This window comes from Podarcis cretensis (genome assembly GCF_951804945.1).
Source record: "Podarcis cretensis genome assembly, chromosome: 1".
In the NCBI taxonomy this organism is placed as follows: Eukaryota; Metazoa; Chordata; class Lepidosauria; order Squamata; family Lacertidae; genus Podarcis; species Podarcis cretensis.
In genome coordinates, this window is record NC_137170.1 from 89,277,584 (window position 1) to 89,301,132 (window position 23,549).

The window sequence follows — 23,549 nt, forward strand, 5'->3', positions numbered from 1 at the left end:
GAATAATAGAAAAGGGTCCCTAGAGTTGCTCCTGAATTTCACCCAAAGAGAAATTTGAGGTGAATGTAGCTATTCTTGCTTGTCCCTTTTGCCAAAAAAACCCATGGAGAATTTTGAAGAAAAACTGAAATGACTGCACAACGACCAGTAGCAGTTTCCACTCATTATCACCTAAGCATATGTTTATGTAAATGTGGACCTCTTCTACAGCAGCCCAGCCTCTGCAACAAAAAGTTGGGCCAGAGAGCAGGAAGGGCTTTCTAGTGGAGCACCTTGCATGTACTTGTTTGGGAAGACACAAGGGTCACTGTGTCCACAGAATCCTTTTCTTCGCCCTGCAGTGGTTTTTCTAGAATTCCCAATGCATGCAAATGCATAAAGAAGGTTGCACCACATTAGGCATTGAGTATGATACAGACGGGACGCAGGTGGCGCTGTGGGTTAAAGCCTCAGCGCCTAGGGCTTGCTGATCGAAAGGTCGGCGGTTCGAATCCCTGCGGCGGGGTGCGCTCCCGCTGCTCGGTCCCAGCGCCTGCCAACCTAGCAGTTCGAAAGCACCTCCGGGTGCAAGTAGATAAATAGGGACCGCTTACCAGCGGGAAGGTAAACGGCGTTTCCGTGTGCGGCTCTGGCTCTGGCCAGAGCAGCGATGTCACGCTGGCCACGTGACCCGGAAGTGTCTCTGGACAGCGCTGGCCCCTGGCCTCTTAAGTGAGATGGGCGCACAACCCCAGAGTCTGTCAAGACTGGCCCGTACGGGCAGGGGTACCTTTACCTTTACCTTTATGATACAGAAATGGGGGAATCTATCTATCTATATGATTATAAAGGTAAAGGACCCCTGACAGTTAAGTCTAGTTGCAGACGACTCTGGGGTTGTGGCGCTCATCTTGCATTACAGGCCGAGGGAGCAAACGTTTGTCCGCAGACAGTTTTTCTGGGTCATGTGGCCAGCATGACTAAGCCGCTTCTGGTGAAACCAGAGCAGCGTACGGAAGCGCCGTTTACCTTCCCACCGGAGCGGTACCTATTTATCTACTTGCACTTTTTTTGGCATGCTTTCAAACTGCTAGGACTGAGCAATGAGCGCTCACCCCGTTGCATGGATTCGAACTGCCGACCTTCTGATTGGCAAGCCCAAGAAGCTCAGTGGTTTAGACCACAGCACCACCCACATGCCTGGCATCTATCTGGTTATCATAGGCTAATAACTGGCAGTCTTTTACTGTAATCACCTTCCTGCTGCTACTGGTTAAGTTGCTGTTATGTCACAGAACAGTCACATACATTATAAATACTGTTGAGAGGACGCTTTCTCAATATTTGAAAAAGCAGTGCCATTGCTGTGAAAGGAATGTAAAGTTGCCAGAGTAAAGCTGCACAAAGACCCTTACAAAAAGGGGGTGGAGTGGTCTTGGTGAGAAGCAATAGTGGAAATCCAAGTAGGAAAATCCCTAGGAAGTAGCAGAGAAAAGAACAAGGGGTCTAAGAGGAAAGTTAGATGAAGGAAAGGGTGAAGAGATGAGGAAGAAATAGGAGCTGGGGACAAGATGGAATGAGAGGGGGAGCTGATAAAAATCTGTATAGGAACATAGAATCTGCTTTATTTTTCCTGTTTTGTCACACTGGAAAGTAACACTGGGGCAGAAAGTGGGGAAGTCACTCTCACTTGTGCCATGCTAGATATATTACATCAAATGAACTCTTTGCCACGGGTTGAGTGGGTGGGATTCTTATGCTCTGTTCTTTAGAAAATGGGATCTTTCTTTTTAAAACAATATCTGAGTGCCTCCAGGGTGTCCGTATTTTGCAAGAGGGGTTCAGGTACATGCAAGGACTTTAGTTTTGCACAATTGAAGTGGATTAAAGCACAACAAATCGACTTTTGAAAAATAAAAAATGGACCTTTTCAATTTGGGAAGTGATGGGGAAATGCATTGATATGTGTGGGCTGAACAACTAACTAAGGAAAGACATACAAACACCCTGCAAGCATCTGCCCCATGAACAAAAAAGAATGAATGCACTGCAAAGACCAGATATTACCACCATTGTGCACACTTTGTGGAAGCAAATTGGAATGGCAAATAAAAAACTCATCTGAAGGAGCTTAATGTACTGGGTAAGCACTTCTCCTTTCATGTCCACCATATCAATTCTCTTTCCATCTTTCTTTCTAACACAGACAAGGTGCTTTGGAACGTAGGTATTTTTGAGTGACATCTGCAACCAGATGACTGACAGACATACTTTTCAGTTGTTTGCTGTTATCAGTGACTTAATAATAAATTACTTAGTATGTGAAGCACATAACGCAATAAATGTTTACCATCAACAAACTCTTGCCAAGTACTCTTTGGAACAACACACAAAGCCCAAGATCTTCAGTCATGTTAAACCATGATATTCAGCAAGATTACAAATTGTAATTTCTGTTCAGCCTGGGAAAAGGCAAAATTACAGGCAACAGGAAACATGGGACTGTGCCAATAATGGCAAACAATCTGTGAGGCTCTTCCCCTCTACAGCATGTTCTTCAGCTTATCCTATATTCTGCCATCCTCCTCCTGCTACACAATCCCTGACATCGTCAACAACCAACAAAGTGAAGCATGGGAAATATACAGCACAATAATATCACATACTTGTCAATTGTCCCACTTTGAGCGAGACATGCCAGAATTACAGAAGCCACTCTGGCTTCTGATTGGATCCTGGGATCTCCTGTTTTGACTCCCATAAGAGCACAGCCTAAAAAGATGCTCTATTGGGGGTGGGGCATGCTCTTGTATGAGTCACCTGACTCTGAGAGCATGGCCCTGAAAGACGTGCATCCTGATTTTCCTCTGCGGGATGTTGGAGGGTATGATATCAGAGTGTAGGGTAAGGTGAATCACAAGCTATGGAGCACTGGGGCACAGTGGAGAGAAATGCAGGATATTCTGTTTCCCAATTGCAGACAGTTGTGTATGTCATGCCTAAGGGTTATTTTCTAATGTGACCATTTCCATAAATCAGATGGAGAACCTGAGCCCTCTGGATGTTACAGAACTACAGCTCCCATCAGCCCTAACAATTGGCCATGATGGCTTGGACCCATGGGAGCTGGAGTCCAATGACATCCAGAGGGCCTCAGGTTCCCCACTTCTGCCATATATTTGTTCATATTCTGAGACTAATCAAATCAAAGTTCCTGGCTGTCTTTTCTTCCTAGGAAAGAAAGTGGGTCCTAAAACAAGTAACATTAATTTTTATATCAAATGCCAACCAGACACTTTAGGCACCACTCCTAGGTGCCAGCTCTTCCGAGATCAAGTTTTACAGCTTCTCTTCAGACCTTTAAATGCTCTGTTAATGATCCCTCTCGCAGTTCATGCATTTGTTACAATAACTTGAGAATAAAAAGATATATTTTAGGGAAATCTTGTTTGTAAGCAACAGAGATCCTCTATCAACACTGTATGGATTCTTTGGATTGTATGGATTCCCAGGATTCTTTTTCTTTTTTCTTTTGGAGTGGGGAGGATGTCCTTTAAAATGTACTTTAAATGCGTATTGTGTATGCAGCCTCAGAATACCCAAACAAAATGTGTGTCTGTTCTTTTTCTGGGTGAGTTACAAGTGCAATGAAGTGACACAGAAAGAACAAAACAAACACCTTCAACTCCAGGCCTCTATTCTTTTTCAAGGGTTTAACTTTCTTGCTTTCTCTGTAATCTTCACAATTGCCCTTTAAGGAATTTGCTGCCAAGGAGTGTGGTGGAGTCTCCTTCTTTGGAGGTCTTTAAGCAGAGGCTTGACAACCATAGGTCAGGAGTGCTCTGATGGTGTTTCCTGCTTGGCAGGGGGTTGGACTCGATGGCCCTTGTGGTCTCTTCCAACTCTATGATTCTATGATTCTATGAAGATCAATATGATCATGGCCTCTGTATCAGAGATCACTGGCTTACCACAAACTCATGGCTGTATAGGTGAGGCAAAATTTCAGCCATGATTTTACTGGCTCAGAGCTTTCATGTACAACCACTTCACAATCTCAACATGTCAGAGAATTAGCCAGTGGACCACAGCAAGCTAGGAAGTCTGATTTCCCTCAAATATCTCTGACATTAAGCATTAACATGGACATGGGTGGGCCCATATGTCCAGTGTGATTTGACTGCCAGAAAGAGAGAGAGAGAGAGAGAGAGAGAGAGAGAGAGAGAGAGAGAGAATATATATCATAAATCTAAGGAGATGTCTCTTTGCTAAACCAGTAAAAAAATGCAATGTTTTTGCTAGGGAGCAAATGCCTTATTTCCTTTTCAACATTCCTCCCGGGCTTCTGGTTTATATTGCTGCCCAACAGCTTGTTTTGCATAGAAATTGCAGGCATTTGTACTTTGCATTTTGACTGCTCTGGGTCATTCATGCCATATGACTCCACCCTCTCTGAAGATGGAGGATTTCTTTTCCATCCTTTTTTTGGGGAGTGGGTAGGTGGTTGCGAGTCCTACTGCACATCAAAGTATCTGTTAATTTACTGCAGCCTAGTTCTGCTGCCCATCCTACATACTCATACTTAACTGCCAGGACTGCATACACAGTACATCAGCTTGGTTACTGGGACTACTTCAAATTAGTTTGGGGCATAAATGAATACATGTTAATGAAATACAGTAATACCTCTGCAAACGTCCACCTCGTCTAGCGTCCATTCCAGCAAACGTCCGCGGCAAACCTGGAAGTAACAGAATGGGTTACTTCTGGGTTTGCCGCTTGCGCATGCACAGAAGCACAAAGTGCTCCTCATGCGTGCGCACAGCACTTTGCCCTGCATCCTTTTCGGCTAGCGACTGGGGCTCCAGAATGGACCCCAGTCGCAAAACAAGGTATGACTGTACAACAATGTACAGAAAAGTGAAGGCTGAGGTTTGGAGAACAATGCTTGCAGCTTCAGTTGGGGCTGATGAGAATTGTGTTTCAACCCACGAAGCCCCTGTTGGGATAGTGCCAATAAGCTGCAAGCACCTTAAGTGTTCCCCTCTTATCAATGAAACAACAGCTGTTGAAGCTGCTACCTGCTACCCTGTCCTAGATCCCAAACTTTCCCCCTTTGGGACCTGGACATGTTGGCAGGGAGGACTGGAGCTACAGACAGGGAAGAAATTCAACTCAGTTTTCATTTAAAGGTGGGTCTATTAAATTTGCTCTTTCTAAAACAATAGGAGAACTGAAACACAGCCCTACTTCAAAATTCACACTTCTCTGAATTTTGCAATGCAGGTCACCAACCAATGTTTACATTGCATTATATTAGGGGGGAATTGCTTGCAAAGATGTGGTATATGCGTCAAAACTTCAAACATAAATGTGTTTATTAGGAGAAATTCACATTAAACTGCTCAATCCTTTTCATGAGTTTTTTTTTTTTAAGCAAATTGCTGCAGAAATATGGAGAACTGAATTTAATATTGGAAAAATGAGAAACAGAGAAAACCAAAGTTGGCAGATCTATTTTCAATAGGAGTCCTTTGAGTGAAATTCCAAACATTAACCATTATCATCCTCAATGTTTGATTGGGTCACTTCAACAGTTCTAAATCAAGGGATTTTCTGAAGCAAGTGTCTTATTTGAACCCAAGCTGAAGCTGGTAAATTCTGAAGCTGCTCAAGCTTAGCCAGCCCATTTTCTAAAGAGTCAAATCTGGGCTTGAACTGAATCTTTTCTTCAGTGCACACCCCAAACAGGAAAAGTCACCACCTTCTAAAGTTGTTGGAATCATTTGGACAAGTTTCACCCATACTGTCCTCCCACTCGCTTTTGTACAAAGTGCTTGGGAGTCTACTGGATTTTTTTGTGGGGGTAGCAACAAGGAGAACACTGAAAGTGGGGAGCAATCTGGTTTCTCATACACAAATAATAAGGATAGTGACTGTACATTTGCTTAACATCTTAATTTTATCAAAGTTGGATGCCTAAACTATAGGCTAATACAAAGGTGTTTATCTGAACTTTAACATAAAGAAAAAAATAACAAAAGCTGGGAATCTGGGTATTACGCTTCATTGGGGGAAGGCACTGCCTCCTTTGCCCACCCCCACTCCCCAGTAAATGCCCATGTCTGGAACACTGGGACACTTTCAGCCCCATTTACACTGTGTGTGTGAGGTTCCAAGTGGCAGTTTTCTGTTTGTTTGTTTGTTAATGAAAATATACCCTAACACCACCTTATGGAATTAAGCGTGGATTCCATGTTCCAATCTGCATACTTAATCTGGGAGCTGTAAATCAGGTGAGTTTGCTTCAGAATGTTAACTTATCAATTTCTTCATGGATCCTAAGGTGTAACAGTACATTAACTAGCAATGGCTGATTTATCCAACTATGTCAAATAAACCCTGTGATTCCCGACATCTCCACAGGCTTACTTCTGCATCCCTTAATTCCTTTGCAACAGATACTTTTTGGGGGACAGGGGGGAAGACAATGCCTAATTAATTAGTGCCTAGTTACTCTTGTTATTCTTTCATTCAATTTGAAGGAAGAACTGCAATGCCTTTCCGTGACTGGGTTGTGCTGGAGGAAATTCTCTGTTGTTTCCAAAACTGAAATTCAGTCTCCAATGTTGAGGATGGTAGCCTTCCTGAAAGTATTACTTTCCATAGTTAGGGATTAAAAAGTGTGGGCACAAAACCAAATATTTGGAATGAAAACATAGTCTTCTTTAACTGAACTCCCTCCCATTGTTTTAGCTCCATCTATCACGCATATTCTATGTTTCATGAAGAAACAGGAATCTATCTTACATGGAAATACTTTCCATTGAGGAAGGTGCAGCCTTTGCAGCCTAGTGCAAAGGACTTTCTGAGAACACAAACTGCCCCAGGTCAGCACATGTGTTTTAGTGACACTGCAATGCTCTCTTCTGGGTTTTGCAACATTCCTTCAAAGCATTTTTGCTTTACTACATCACTGACTAATGCTCTGGGTATCTCTTATGCCCCATATACAAAACCCAACCACCATAAATACAGTGGAATAACACTAGTGGCAATCTTGCTTCATTGTGACAGAAATATGTATATATCTGAATTATGTAGAGCATTTGTAGCCATCTTAACTACAAAAACTGGGTAGATTATTTTTACCTGACTATGGTGCCCTTCGTTTCTGAATATACGGTAGATTGAAACAAATTCTCACCTATTCTCATTCCCCAACCCCCCGTGAGCTAAAGCTGAGCTTTCCTCTTGCCATCCTGCCAATTTCAATAACTTTGGTGAAAGCAGCTTATTTCCTCAAATGCAGTTTGAGATCCATTGTAGGGCTAAGCTTCTGTACTCTACTACATCAAAGAGGTTCTTCTTAGATAAGGGAGCATTTTTATATGAATTGGATCATAATATCTTGGTCTTTGTCTTGATTGCTTTCAGGGAAGCTAACTGCTGTTGAGCCTGGCCAGTTGAGACATAGTCTCAGGTAGTACTTCATGCTCTAAGAATTATCTAAATTGTTTCATTCTTTGGAACTATGTGTAGGGAGCTGGCCTACAGTAGGGAGGTGGGCAACAATTTCTGCAAAATATTCTGCCAAAGAAGGTGACAACGGAAAGAATGATATGGCATTAGAAAGGGGTGGACATGCTGGAAGGAGAACAGGAAAGGAAAGGATGGGCAAATTGTGAGATGACTAGAACTATATAATGGATTGAGCAAACGGGGGGAAGGAAGAAAAATAAGAAACAGGAAGATGGGTTTATTTTGAAAATGCACTGGGGATTAGCTAGCTGTTTTCCATTTAATGCAATAAAAGCTAGAGAAGAAGCACACCCTTGTTTTTTTGTAAATGAAGTTCATGGCGTGTAGGCAGGGACGGTAATAATCAACAAGGGTGTGGTGGGGAGTCTCCACACCCAATGGAATGTTTTTGGTGGGGAGAAGTGGAATGGTGGCACTTGATGCCCAAGGTAGTCAATTACATGAACCCTTTTGAGGCCATGCCCAGCCCAGTTACCCCTCCACCTGAGAAGTTCTCAGGATCCTGTCATCCCCCAACCTCTCTAGATTCAGCTAGACTGGGAGGGATTTAGGGCCAAACTAGACTTGATGCATCTTTGCATTTAATGTGCAGGGTTGTTATTGTTTGAAAATGCAAACAGGGCATGGCCAAAGTGGGTTGACAATTATTATTTATTAAATTTGATAGCTGTTTTATCGTGCCCCAGGCAACCCAAAGAAACTTCCAAACAACCCAAAGTGACAGACAGACAGACAGACAGACAGACAGACAGACAACCAACCAACCCACCCACCCCATATAGATACATTAAAACTAAGTGGAAAGAGAATATTACTTATTAGGACTGAAGCAGATATGAGAGGAGTTAACCCCTTACTCCCCAGCACTGATCCTGAGGGAAAGCCTTCCTAATAAACTGGTATTTTCACCAAAAGGAAATCCCCCACTGGCACCAATGCAGGATTTATTCTGCAAGGGCACCAATTATTATATTTCTACCCCACCTTTCTTTATAAGGGTGCACACAAGGGAGACAACACACCCTAAGATATATGGGGCTCAAAGCAGCCCATTTGTGGTTTGAAAACACTATGAATTGATCAGAAATAAAATAGGAATCCAGAGTAGCCCACCCAATGGGAGTAATATACCTCTCCAGCAAGCTGCAGAATTCTGCACAGCAAAGAGTTCCATGAAGAGCCTGCAGGTGCCCTTCAGTAGGATATATAAGGCGGATTCATTCATCCTTGTACAGCTGAGATAGCAGGGATGAGTGTGACTTGGGCCTTATGAGAATACAGCACATGGGGATATGCTGCTTTCAAGATGTGTCTCCATCACTGTACACATGACCTGTCCAAAGGCCTCTCTATCCAGGGGTGGGGTGGGTGGGCACTGCCATCTCATGAATTTGGCACCTTTCACACCAGGCACATATGTAAATAGCTAGCTGTTTTAAAGTCACTAGCAATGCTATTTTTCTACAAAAAGAGGCTCACCATGAACACATCCCTTATTCATGACACCCACCTGAGAGGTTCTAGAACTGGTTCCAGTGAGTTCCGGCTGAGAAAAAGCTCTCACCAGTGGTAAGTCTTTCTACAGCATATTAAAATAGGAAGCCACAGTGGTACAGAAAATATGGTTTTCCTGTCCTGCCCGTTAGATGGCAGCACAGTACTTGTATAGTTCTACAAAGAGAGAAATGCCATTTTACATATTGGGTACTTCCTACCTTCCTTTCTTTTCCTATTCTAGATAAGCAATGCCCTTAGTCAGGGCTAATACTCAATTAGTTCAAACTTTTTGGTTTACCAGTCATACATCTGTTCTGAGTCCCTTTATTTCTTCTTCTTATCTCACTCATCTGTGGTGTGTTCCCTGTTTAGGTTGGACTTCTAAACCCCACATGTCTCTCGAATGACTCTCATAAGCATTAATCAAAGTGTTTGAGGTGGATTATGGACCATGTTAGCTTTCTGTCGGACCAAGGGCCACACCAGTGACCCTTTTTTATTATGTATTCATAATAACTTATGATCATGATGGTATCAGGACAGATTTACATGATCCTGCTTACCAGATCTTTAGGTTTCCACAGTCAAAGTGGAAGGCCCAGGGACCAGATGCAGCCCAATTGCCTTTTCAATCCAGCCTGCAGATGGTCTGGGAATCAGCATGTTTTTACATGAGTAGAATGTGTCCTTTTATTTAAAATGCATCTCTGGGTTATTTGCGGGGCATAGGAATTCATTCATTCCCCCCCCCCAAAAAAAAAATATAGTCCGGCCCACCACATGCTCTGAGGGACGGTGGACCGGCCCATGGCTGAAAAAGGTTGCCGACCCCTGCCCTAGTGCAACAAATCCACTTTAAAAAGAAAAAAGATTTTTTTCAGTTTGGACGGTGGTGGGGCAACACATTGAAAAGCGAAAGATGAACAAATGACTAAAAGGAAGACATATGAACATCGCACAAGCAAATGAGGATGAATGCAGAACAAATGCTAATTGTCATACAACTGCCCCTCAAATAAATCAGAATGCATGCTCAGTAAAGACAGGATATAATCTAGTCTCAGCATAAACTCTGTGCAAGCCAAGCAGGATGAATGCTCAATAAAGAGGTTGCTTGGAAGGGACACAGGTTAGGCTTATAGCACATCAAACTGCCTTGAGCAACCTTCTGGGTGATCTCTCCCCAGTCTGTGCTTAGCCCCCAACTGCTTTTTAAAGTTTTTGCAAGGCTGACTCTATTCCTTGCAAAACAGCAGGTCAATCCAGTTTAATCCCTGGGGAAGAACAGAAGTGACTGGCTAGTCCAAGGTACAGATCACTTTGTTGAATGAGAATTAGAAAAGGACAGTGCTACTTCTGCAGAGACAGAACTCCATGAAAATTAATTGGTTCACATCCATTTCCCACTCACTCAGTAACCACACAGGAATTCATAACCCAGATGAGTACGTATTAATAAGTAAATTCAGGGAGATTTGGTCAAATGGAAAATAAACATGGTTACGTTTGATTCGTAGAGCAGAGTGGGCAGACCTCAGGCTTGTTGGATATGTTTTGTTTTTTGCTAGAACCTCAAGATTTACCAACCAGAGCCAGGTCCAAAATACTGAGTACAGGGTGTACCAGAAGTTACTAGAGCTCACAGTCCACTCCTGGTTAGCTTTCTTCATTTCAGCAGCCCAATGTAGTTGGTAAAAGGGGTTTTGGTTTTATTCAAGTAACTGGGAGACAAGAGAAACCCTTGCAGATCTCTTGCAAATAATCCAGAGATCTACTAGCAGGCCCCTGCCTAACGTCTGCCTAACTTCAGCCCTGTAGTACTAATCTCACAGTTCCATTTGCCTTGTCTGCTGAAAAGACTGGGAAGGCGGTGGTGGCTGGAGTCTCTCTTTCATGGAAATGATTTCTGCCCAGAATCCTTGAATTTCTCCATAGGGCTTGTTCTTTCTTTTAAGTATCTTTTAAAAGTCTTTAAATCTCAGACTTCCCCACTCCCAAGTGCAGGGTTTCACAAAGCGATGCCTTTGTCTCTTAGAAACACACAAAAACCAAGCTGACCACTTTAGCATGGTTTCACTCCACCCTGCCACCCAGCGACAGCTAAATCCATATGTTAGCCCCCCAGCTAGATGCAGCAATTGGTTTTGTCTTTAGACATGCTTTCACTGGCATGGGAGCAGGCAGGCAGAGGTTTCCTCCTATGGAGAAGAAAGTAAATAAACCCAGCCCCTGGAATGACTTTCGTGGCCGTTACTGTATTAGAGTAATCATAGAGCGCATAGTGCTGGATAGTAATTAATCCCTCATCAGGACTGTACCAGGGGGATGCAAGGCCTATGGAAAATCACACTGTCCTCCTCACCACCACCACCACACTGTCTTAACCTCCCCTCTGCTTCTGCTGCCTCCACCAGCTCATTCCCTGACTTGCTCTAAGAAAGGATGAATTGGAGAGCTTTGCTAGATGGGTTCTTTTAGTGGTGCCACATCTGCACCATACTTTTAAAGAATTGTTATGAAACTTTTACAGTCATGATGTTCCTCAAACAATCCTGGGAAGTGTAGTTTGTGAAGGGTGCTGACAGTTATGAGGAGACCCCCTTCTCTCTTTCCAGGAAACACTAGGAATTGTAGCTCTGTGACGGGAACAGGGGTCTCCTCACAACTCTCAGCATCCTTAACTACAGTTCACAGAATGCCTGGTTTGGGGGGGGGGCAGCCATGGCTGTTGAAGTGGTATGATACTGCTTTAATATAATAATAATAATAATAAATTTTATTTGTATCCCGCTCTCCCCAGCCAAAGCCAGGCTCAGAGCGGCTAACATCATATAAATAAGACAATATGCATAATACAATATACAATATGCAAATAAAATAACATTCAACATTCATTAAAATCATATAGAATAATATTAAATATCAGCATTTCAAAATTAAACAGAAATCCACTCAACAATTACAATAAGTAATTTCTAAACTCCAATCAATAAAACAATAGCAAACCACAGTGCACAACATAATAAAATACAAAATAAGAAGCAGAGACTGGAGGGTGGGGCAAGGCAGGTGGAAAGAGGCCTTGCCTGATGAAGTCTCTCCCCTCACCATACTTTAAATGTATGGTGCAGATGTAGCCTTACATACACTAAACTGAATAGCCTTGGGTCTTTAGGTGATAATGCATATGACTTCACATACTGTACTTCTAAATGTGTTAAGCCAGACTTGCTGTGTTTGGGGCCCCTACTGCTCATTCCACTGCCCCAAAATCCTACCCTGACAGCATCACTGGGGAAGCTGTCCCTTGTTCCTTTCTCCTCTCAATTACTTTCTTGTGGCTGTTTTGATTGGTAACAGCTACATGATTCCAGGCTCCTTTCCACTTGTTTATGGGGTTTTGCCGCTAGGGGTTAGTCACCCCCTGCAAATGAAGAAGTAGTTGGGGGGGTGGGGGATAAAGGACCAACTGCAAATAGCTTTGCTGGAGAATGGACTGAGTGGTATGTCAGTGTGTGGATGCCAGTCGGCTACTTCCTTTCAAACAGCTTTTTCTCTCCAGGCTCTGGGCCAGCTTTCCAGGGTTGGTGCTATTCCTTTTATAGTTCAACTCCTTTGACAAGATAGATGGTCTTTGAAGAGCAAAGGGGAAAGGGGCAGGAGAGCAGGCTGCCTCTTTGGGTGGAAAAAAACAGCCAGCCGTTGGAAAGGATTCCCTTTTCCACAATATTCAGGGTGGGTGGTTAAGTGTAGGCATGCTAGCGGCTGCAGTTTATTAACTACACTTGTGCTATTCTCTCCTGCTAACCTTTCCCCTCCCAAACCTGTTTACATTTAATTTCTAAGCAGTCACCCATCAAGGCAGGGATGTCCTTGTTGTGGAACTGTGTGACAGGGGCTTTCAAACCATCCTTTTGTGCCAATTCTTCAATCTAGGATATGACAGAAGTTAAGTGCTCAGGGGTAAGGATAGACAAATCTGTAATTTCGTTTTCATCTCAGTTCCTCATTTTTCCAAACTTAAATTCAGAGCTCTACATTAGCATATCAATTGGTCATGAAAATTCATAATCATTTTAGTATGGATTTCTCCTAATGCACACATTTTTAATCTACTGTTGTCTAATATGCAAATATTTGTAAAGCAATTGTCCCTAATATAATGCACATTTCTAGGTTATTTTCACTAATATATACATTTTTAATGTACACTTTATCCTAGCGTGTGCATTTTTCACACATACTACTTAGTGGGAGAACTGCATTGCAAAATTTGGGGATGTGCAAATTGCGAATTTTGAAGGATGCCTGTGTTTTGGTCCTCTTATTGTTTCAAAAAGTTTGTCTTTTAATGCAAACTGACTCAGATTTCTTCCTCATCCCTAGCTAAGAGGGAGAGAGACTGGTTCACACAGATTGTCAGTAAACACCAATGCTATGGCCAAGGCATATTTTATTTATTTGTTTGCTAATTTATAAACAGCTTCACAACCAAAAGCTACTGAGGCAGTATACATAACAACAAGATGCAAAAGTAAACCAATAAAATCAAAGTAATAAAAACCATGCATACCCTTGTAATCGTTATTAATCCATAAAATGATTGGGAAAGCCTCCTTTAACAAAAGTAGCTGCTTAAATAACAAGATACCGGGCACTTCTCTAATTTCAGTTGGTAACAGATGCCAGAAGGCTGGCGCTGCAATACTAAAAGCCCAGCCTCTATTCCATATTTAGCACACCTCTGGATATGCAATAGTTTAGCTGTTCCCTAGCTGGTGAACACAATTGCCAGTATACAATTGCCAAGGTACAGTCATACCTTGGATGTTGAACGGAATCCGTTCCGGAAGTCAGTTCACCTTCCAAAATGTTCAGAAACCAAAGAGCGGCTTCTGATTGGCTGCAGAAAGCTCCTGCAGCCAATTGGAAGCCATGACGGACGTTCGGCTTCCAAAAATAGTTCACAAACCGGAACAGTCACTTCTGGGATTGCGGCATTCAGTAGCCAAAATGTTCAAGAACTAAATTGTTCAAAAACCAAGGTGCGACTGTGCAGTACAGGTAAGCTGTTAAACCTCTCTCTTTGCATGTGGTAAGATTAGGGCAGAGACAAAGTTCCCCTGCATATACATGAAAACATAGACCTAGTTCTCCTCACAGAGTGAGGTGAAACTGAATGGAAAATTTGTGTCTGGGTTGTAGCACTGTGGATGGAAGCTCACATGACTGAATGGTCTCTCATAGAAAATGTCTGGGAACACAGTAAATCAGATGTCAAAGTGAAGGATTCTAGCCTTCTCTCTGGTATGCTAGTTTTCTAAATGAAGTTCATTTGTTTTGTTTTTGTTTTTGGAATGTAGGAGCTTTTAGCTTTGTAAGCTCCCACTTTGCCTGAAGTGGCACAACTCAGGCACAAATCTGCCACCTATGAGATTTCAATAGCAACAGACTAGCTGTCTCCTGTGAGACAGAGCAGCACCAAAGACCAAATGAATTGTATAAAATAAGCAAAATGTGCACTTCAGCTTGTTCTGCATAATATATACAGATTGAAGAACTGAATGCTCCTTGGTGTAGAATTTGGATGAAATGAATTTGTGTTTGTTTTATGCAAAGCACACCAAACCATCTTGATGCCTTGTGCTGGTTAGGTCATTGGCATTTGGTGGAATAGTGTGTCACCACTTACTTGACCTCCCATTGGTCACATTGCTGCTACATACAAGGACAGAGAGGAGAGAAGCAAGCTTGGCATGGTGCATACACACGAGTAGAGTCAATCCAATGCTCCTGCCTGTTTGCATCATGCCAACCTTCCTGCGACCTCATTCTCTGTCCTGGTACACAGCAGTGATGTGGCTAACAGGAGGTCAGGTAAGCACTACTGCTCTGCCTCTCCTTTTACTACTCAGGTGCATCAAACTCCCTCTTTTCCTTCATCCTACATGTGGGGGAACATTTTGCCTTCCAGATGTTACTGGACTACAATTCTAATTATCCCTGGTCATTGGCCATGCATGCTGGGGCTGATGGGAATTGTAGTTCAGCAACTTCTGGAGTGTCAAACATTCCCCATATCTGGAGAATTAAATCCTTCAGTATTAGCTCCATTAGGCTGTGTCAGTCTCTGAAACACTTATTGCACATTGCACAAGATAGCACTACTAGGTGGACATGTTGAGGAACAACAGCTGGCATTTTGGAGACCTATAAAGACCATAGAGTGGTTTAGGTCCTGTTAAAATACTATCAGAGTTCTGTAATGCACTTCCACAGAAGTTTCTTATCCATTGCTATCATGGATTTACCCACTGCTGCCATTTCAAATGTAACACACATGCATTTCTATTTAAGTTCAATTGTAAGCGGGTGGCAGAAACATCACACAGAGCGATGGAGTCAGAAGGCAAGAGAGGGACACCGCTACCATGGGAAAGTCACAGTGATACAGTTAATGTACATCACTGCAAAAAAAGTGATCTGTCTTCCATCTTCTTCGTGCAGAGACGCTCAGAAGCAATGAATGCAAATAATTTCCCAGATTTGGAGCAATTACTAGCAGCTGGCCTCATCCCAACCCACAAATGGTTTAAACTGGAATACTTGGATTTAGAGCCATTTCACTGCCACTGACCTTAGTGAATCTCAACCACCTCAGTCCTACTGCAAAGACTTAACTAATTTGCACAGTGGCCTGCCTGGCTCCTAATTCTGACCTCCTACTTTTATTTCAACTCTGGTCAATTTTGGGCGGAGTTTTTCCTCTCTGAATCCATCCATTTGTTTGCAATTTGGGCAATATGTGTTCCTCATTTCAAGTTACGATTCTCCTACGGCATGGGCAAAACCCCAAACTGCTTTAAGTATAGGTGCAACATGCAAAACGGCGTCTGGAAAATATATCCTTTCCCTTCCATCTGGAAATAGCTAGGGATGATTTGCTTGTTCTTAAAGCTCAAATGCTGGATGCTTCTACTTCAAGGGTGATTTACCCCCCAAATCCCAGTATTTTTCATTTGCATGGGTTTACTTTCTCCGTATTGATTCATCAGAAATGTTTGCACTGTGAAATCATTTTTTCCATGCACTGACTCAGATAGAAGATGAAGAATATTATTGTAATGGGAAGGGGGGAATGCTTATAATTTTGTAAACAGAGGCTGGGAGGAGGCACTTTGTGTTGGATTTCTGGGCACCCATTCTGTTTTTTTCTGGAAAACTCTACTGACAACGTGGAGAAGGCCAGCAAAAATAAATAAATACAAACATTTCCATTGGATCCTCCTTGGATCTCTGGTCTGGGGATCAGTTCACTGAGTTCAACATGAGGTTTGGCTATGAAATGTGTAGCTCATTGTGGCAGTATTGCTGCTGTCAGAAATGGCAACTGCGTATGAAATGTTGAAAAGGGTTAATGAATAATGCACATGTGTGCTCGTAGCATCAATAAGAGGGACAAAGGTGTGCCCTCCTGACCTCCATGAGTTCAGGGGGCAACCTAATGGGATAGTCTCCATGCTTTATCATTTCTGCTGAATGTATGGGGGCTTGAGAAGGTGGAGCTAGTGAAGACACAATACTGGGAGCTGGGCCAGCAAGCATGGCCCTGCTTCTCCCCTCCATGCCTTTATGAATGCATGACTGGGAGTTCTGGAGCAGGGCTTGTGCCAATCATTGCTATATCAACAACTTAAAAAGAAATAACAACATGAGTTGGAAATCTCTGCGGTCTGCGCTCACAGGCATTGCCCAAAATTCCTACAGGAAATGATCATTGTTCCATTGAAGGACAAAATTTTGGATTTTACTGTTGCCAATTTCCTGTAAACGCATCCATCGATCAAAATTCACAGGGCAGATTCAAGATTTCCTGAGAAAGTGGTGTTTGGTTACCTCTAGAAATTGAGAAACTAAAAACAGCTAGCTTTTATTTTTTGCAGAATTTTTACAAAAAAGTCACAGCATGTTCCAAGCCATTCAGGCATATGCATTTACACTAGAATAAACAACATTTGCATCCTGAGATGGACGCTTTCAGCCTGGTTAGTGTTTGATGAACACAACCTCCTCCCAGCTGTTCTCCACTCCTTTCATCTCACTTTTCCCTCCCATAGCCAAGGTAAATAGGGCAACAAATAAATGTTGATTATGCAATTGGCCTAGGGTTCCCTCTATCCATCATAGGTAATCGCTAAATATCACTCACTCACCTTGACCTTTCACATCCTCCCTAGCTGGTTTCACGTGAACTGTGACAGTATACAGAATTTTGCATATATGTGTTCAACTTCACAAATGTACCAGTTTCCAAATGTTCCAGTTTTAGATTTCTAAATATCCTAATCATCCACATCCAAGCATATCCAAACATTGCTCCAAAATGGACTAATGCTAACCACAAGAGTTATCCAAGCATGTCAAGAGAACTTCCCTTTCCCTTGCCTACAAATGTCAAGTTCTACTTTCATGTTCCATCTACCCCATGACCTTCTAAAAACTTGAGTAAAGTTACCGTACTTTGCCAAAGTATATATTTTCAAGCAATCGAAGCATCCTATGAATCAAACAAAACATTCATGGATTAATAAAGCAATGCTGTAGGTATTTAGGATCCCTACACTATGATCAGCCCAGCAGTTCAGTAACTACAAAATCCCCCTCACCATTTTAGCTAACATTTTATTACCCACTGCTTTGTCCACAGAAAGCATGGAGTGTGTACTATACAGAAATTTGTCCTTTTATTGAATTGTTGTGCTGCTTTAACGATATTGATATAGCCAATATTGCTGTATTATTCCTTACTCCTCAAGGATCTCAAGGCAATGAGCATGGTGGTTTCCCCTTTTATCTTCACAACAACTCTGTGAGGTAGGTTGGGCAGAGATTGGCCAAGTAAGTTTCATGGCTGAGTGGATATTTCAACTTGGGCCACCTGTCTCCTAGTCCAATGCACTACATTACTAAATGCAATGGCATACTTGAGCACAGACCACTTGTGTGCTGCCCCCAGTTGCTTTTTTTCCTGGGTTTGTCCAAAGGAAATGTAAAAATGAAAATAGGGTTGAGGTCTGTAAAACTGCAAAACAGCTGAAGGTTTTTCAAGGTTAGTGGGAAAGACAAGAGTGGAAACAAAAAGTCTCAGTGGGAAATGATGAATAGGTAGATTTCTGCACAGATTTTAAAAAGTTTTTTAAAAAACAACAAGTCACAAGAAAGGGTCATGGAGAAGAAAGGGCTTTGCAATGACTGGGATAAATAGATATTTGAAATGTACCCAAATAAACATGAATAGCACTAAGTGATAGCATAACTGCACTTTCCTCCTTAGACTAATTGCTATACTGGAGAGGGAGATTTTTACAGAGGTTTCAGTTGACAAGGAAAGCCTAAATCCTTGCATGTTGAAATATTCATAACAACACTCTCCCCACCTCTGAACTGGTATTTAACATTTAGAGTTCCTCCAAGCTCTGACTATTTTGTGGGAAAGATTCAAGCACACACAGAAACTTCAGATTTACATAAAGTGGATTAAAGGGCTCTTTTGTCCTTTCTACAGGGCAACTATCTACAGGAAGTGACCATTTTGAATGGCGGTTCCTTTCTTACCCCCCCCCATGTTGGTGGAGTGCACATAAACTTGCCCCACCCATTCCACCCTGCCCCACCCCTATTCTGGGTCCAAAAGGACCGGCGCATCGGCGGTTTCACATCAATTGGACTCTCACAAAATGCTCACCGCCTGTACTGTAAAAAAATGAATTGACGTTTCAGCCACTTGGAAAATGATGGGGAACAAATTGAAAACTGTAGGGTGACTGAATGCTAACAGGAAAATGCCAAAACATGCTGCAAGCAAATTGAATGGAGATGAATGCTCCTTGTCGTATAAATGTCCCATAAACAAATCAGAACAAGTACTGAGTAAAAACTAGGTACAAGGCCCCCTCAGATGTTGTTTCCCTTGTGCCTTCATGATGATTTACGCTCATAATGGTATCCGGGGGTTGGGCAGGGGGGCATTATAAGTGATCCTGCCTTCAATACTGTTTGCAGCTGCAGATGTTTTGGGGCTTGACATACTGCTTTGTTTCCAATCAGTGAATGTCCCTTAATTTCCTGATGAAATCCTGTACCTTTTCATACCACAAACATTGGGGGTAGGGTGTTCCGCTTTTGTTGTGCAGTAATGCAAGTTATTGCCCTTCCATAGGGCAATAAAGTTAGACCCTAGGGATCTTAAGTTTATTTTGGATTTGGGGAGGGGATTCATAGGGACGAAATCAATTTGGTGTTTTTTTTTACATCTATGTAGGTGAGACAAGCACAGAAGCCCCATGAGATGAAAAAGTTGGCAACTCAAGAAAACAGGAAAGAACCAACCCTGATCTGCCTTCTGTGCCACCAGGTGCCCCTTCCTCAGCTTCCCTTCAGCCTCCTTCTCCTTGGATTCTCCCTTCCCAGTAATAACTGCCTCTTTCTCCTCAGTTGCCATGTCCTTTTGCAACAACAGAGGCAGTAGGTAGCAGTTAATGTCAACAGCTGGAAAGGCATTAGCACAGCTTCTCTAGACCTTACAATATAAGGGGAACCTCAGCAGTTATTTATTTATTTATTTATTATTGAAAATATTTACAGTCCACCCTTCATGTGTACTGATATGGGGGTGGGGGGAGATTGCACCATAAACTCAAGTATTTGACTTTCCATTCTTTTTCTTCGCAGAAAAAAGGTAGATGTACTTTTGAATATCTAGTGGGTTTTTTTTTAAGTATTAGGTGGCTTGCACTTAAGCCCTTTGTGTGTTTCATCTATTCACCAGTTTCCTTTTACACATCACATTCATGCACATACACAGACCATTCACCTTGATCACATTCAAAGCCTCACATTCAAAACTCCCCATTCAAGCATACTCCAGGAGACATCCATTAAGAACCCCAATGGACACCTTCACTCAACCCCCCCCCCTCAATATCCACTGGGGTTTGTCAACCGGCTTCTGAAGATTAATTTCAACCAGCTTACACCCACAAACAACCACCTGCTTCTTCTGCCTTAGGGCATCCGCTAGCTTCCGAATGCACACTCCACTATCGTCCCCCCACCAATTTCTGCCACCTTCCCCTAGGCCTAGGTCCCCCGCTAGGCACCAGCCATGCTCCCGCTCCGCAATTGAACTTGCCTTGTTATCGCTCCGCAGCCAGAGGACCGCCTGCCTGTGTCCATCTGCCAGCTCACCTTCTCCACCAGGAATGAGTCTGGGCAATGGTGGACATCACAGCTGTTGCTTGCTGTGTCCTGTTGGGGAAGAGGGAAAGGCCCACTCAGTTGCCATGGTAACACAGGTGTCTCATGCCCACAGCTGAGGATGCATCATCATCATCTCCTCAGACCCCACTAATTGTGGCTCCACCTCAGCAGGGATTAATTTGAGTACTTGTTTATCATTAAAAATATTTATACAGCAACTTTCTTCAGTTTGATACTACGAAGGAGTGCACCATAAAAGTGCTGTAGAGAACCCCCCCCCAAAAAAAACCCCTAGGCTGCATTTCCCCGTAGGGAACACTGTGGCGTTTGTTAATGTAACTGACTTGCGTAGGTTTGCATATTAAGAGACATATGGTAAAATGTTATGGAGGGAGATATTTGAAAGATAGGAGTTAAAGTGAGTGTGGTGGGCAGGGGCATAGAATGTTGGTATGTAGCAGGTGCTGATTGGCTGAGGGTGAAGTGTGACAGTTAGAACAGGTGTGCGTGAAGGAAAATGGTAGAGGGAGGGAGAAGGAGAAGAGTGGCTGGTGTGGATACTGAGGAGCAGTGGGTAGAGTAGGCAGGATTAGGATTTGCATTAGAAATAGAGCTTTAGGCACATGTTATGAAAGGCAAAATAACCAAAGATTGTTACTGAAAGCAAACAATATAATAACTTTCTATATCCAGCTTTTACTTTATTTTTTAAAAATTTAATTTCTATACTGCCCTTCACTTGAAGTTCACAGGGCGGATTACAATTTAAAAACACAAAAATAGATACCATAATAAACACAGACAATAACCCCACCCACCCACAGTTTAAAAGGCCATAGAACGTTTAATTAGCTACAGGCCTGGAAGAATTTTATAGGGTTGCCATATTTCAATTCAGACGGAAAAGTTGTTGAGTTTTTTCTAGGTTTTTGCAAAAAAGTTTTTGAGTTGTTTTTAAGGGAAATCGCCAAAAATGACACTGCCGACATGGGTTGCCAGATGGTTAATTGCTGGCTATGTCCGGGAAATTCCAGATGAATGGCAGCCCTATAATGATAGAACCACAGGATTGTAACGTTGGAAGGGACCACAATGGTCATCTTGTCCAACCACTTACAATGTAGGAATCTTTTGGCCAACATAGGGCTTGAACCCACAACCCTGAGATTAAGAGTTTCTTGATTTACCAACTGAATTATCCAGATAAATGTTTTTGCCCAATGCCTAAAGAAGTGTAATAAAGGCACCAGGCAAGCCTCCCTGGGGAGAGCTTTTCACAAGCAGGCAGCCACCACAGAAAAGGCCTTGTGTTGCCACCCTCTGGAGCTCTTGCAGAGGAGGTGCATGAAAAAAGGCCTCCAATGATGATTTCAGGGTCTGGGTCAGTTTACATGGGGGGGGGGATTTTTAAAGAACAACTCATCAGATGAGTTAGTGGTGGTGTGTAGAGTAAATTTAAAGGACCTGACCCATGCAACCTGGCCTGCACCAGGTTGAATAAAAAACATGATTCTTTCTGCTCCCCTACTTGGTCCCTTGCTCTGCTCATATTAGTTGTCTCCACTAGCTGATGTACTTAGTTGTTTTACTAGCTCATGACTGAGATTTTCAGGTTGCACCAAATTCCGTTTAGTCAGAAGTGAGTCTCACTAAAAACAAGAGGACCTTTTCAAAGCAAACATGGTGGTTGCCATGCAGGCACCTGTGTTAAATCAAAGCCCCACTCCCAAGGTCTTAAAGCAGATCGATTTTGCAGATTAGGCTGCCCAGTTTCAAATAGCCAGGAGACAAGATTCAGACATCTATGTTACAACAGATGTCATCAGTAGCTCCTCAGATTTCTTTATTTCTGCTGAACAATTTAGTAGGAGGTGAGAGGTTAACTGAGAATCATGTCTTTCTTATACGTAAGCCAGAAAGAAATGGCATGACCCACATAAAGCTAAGCACTCTGAAGTCTCATTAATGGAGACTTAGCCTGCAATCTTATATCTACCTACCTTGGAGTAAGTCTCATTGAACTCAAAGGGTAGAAATGTATGGGATTGCACTGTCAATGACATATTTTTTTTAAAAAATTATAATCATCACCATCCGATTTATTACCTGCCCTTCACCAGCAGGTCACAGGGTAGGTTGCAGCAATATTAAAAAAACAGCCTTAAAACAGTTTAAAAACAATCTACAGCCACAGCCTGCCCTCTCCCAAGCCAACCTCGCAAACTACTCTCCTAATCTTAACATCCGAGAAGAAAACAGTCATTCAGATATTTAGTGTCTAAGTAATTTAGAGCTTTAACCACTAGCATCAGCACCTTCAGCTGAGCAAGGAAATCAGCTGACAAATGATGCAGTTGTATTAAAACAGGGGTTATAGGAGTCCTAATTGAAACCCCAGCCTGTAATCTGGGCATTGCATTTTTGACCAATTGAAGTTGCTGAGTCATCCTCAAGGCACACAGAGAGCATTGCAATAATCCAGTTACCACAGCATGCAATACCATAGCCAAGTCATCTTTGCTCAAAGGGTCTAGAACTAGTGAACTAGCTGGAGCAAAGCACTAGTAGCCACCAAGGCAGCCTCAGTATCGAGTGCCAAAGGTATTTAACACTCTCGTGAAAAAAATAAGAGCTTGAAAGTCCTTGACTGTGGGTGGATTAGGCCCATGGTACAGTGGTACCTCGGGTTACAGACGCTTCAGGTTACAGACTCTGCTAACCCAGAAATAGTACCTAGGGTTAAGAACTTTGCTTCAGGATAAGAACAGAAATCGCATGGCAGCGGCCCGGCGGCAACAGAAGGCCTCATTAGCTAAAGTGGTACCTCAGGTTAAGAACAGTTTCAGGTTAAGAACGGACCTCCAGAATGAATTAAGTTATTAACCTGAGGTACCACTGTACTTTACATCCTAGTACCTGTGGGTGGGTGCAGAAAGGCATTATGGGTAAAATGCATACTAATGAAGTGATCTCATCTGTCAGCGTTTTCATTATTGGCTCCCAAGTTTCCATGAAGTTGTGGGGGGTATCTTACCTCCCTTCCTCCTGAGCAAAGTTTCTTGAGCTTTTGCTTCAACCTTCCTCTCTCACCTATCCCAGTCCTACCACTCAGCTGTAAAAATATCCCCTACTGTAACAGAGACCTGGAGCCCCCAGTGGACACCAACAGATGTCTTGATGGGTGATGAAAGCTGGGTCTGTGGCGCTGCCAGTGGAAATTGGCTCAGGTGGCGGATGCCGTCATCCATCAGGGCTCTGAAAGCTACTTGGTC

At 42.7% G+C, this 23,549-nt stretch overlaps 1 long non-coding RNA gene across 1 annotated transcript in view; it reads right to left on the reverse strand.

The window, feature by feature from the left end:
* The window catches only part of LOC307212426, a 29,227-nt gene extending 8,523 nt beyond the window's left edge, over window positions 1-20,704 (reverse strand). The window contains exon 1 of the long non-coding RNA XR_013836990.1: window positions 20,210-20,704. This is a non-coding gene — a long non-coding RNA (uncharacterized lncRNA). The remainder of the gene's footprint in view (window positions 1-20,209) is intronic.
* Between the last annotated feature and the right edge of the window lie 2,845 nt (window positions 20,705-23,549).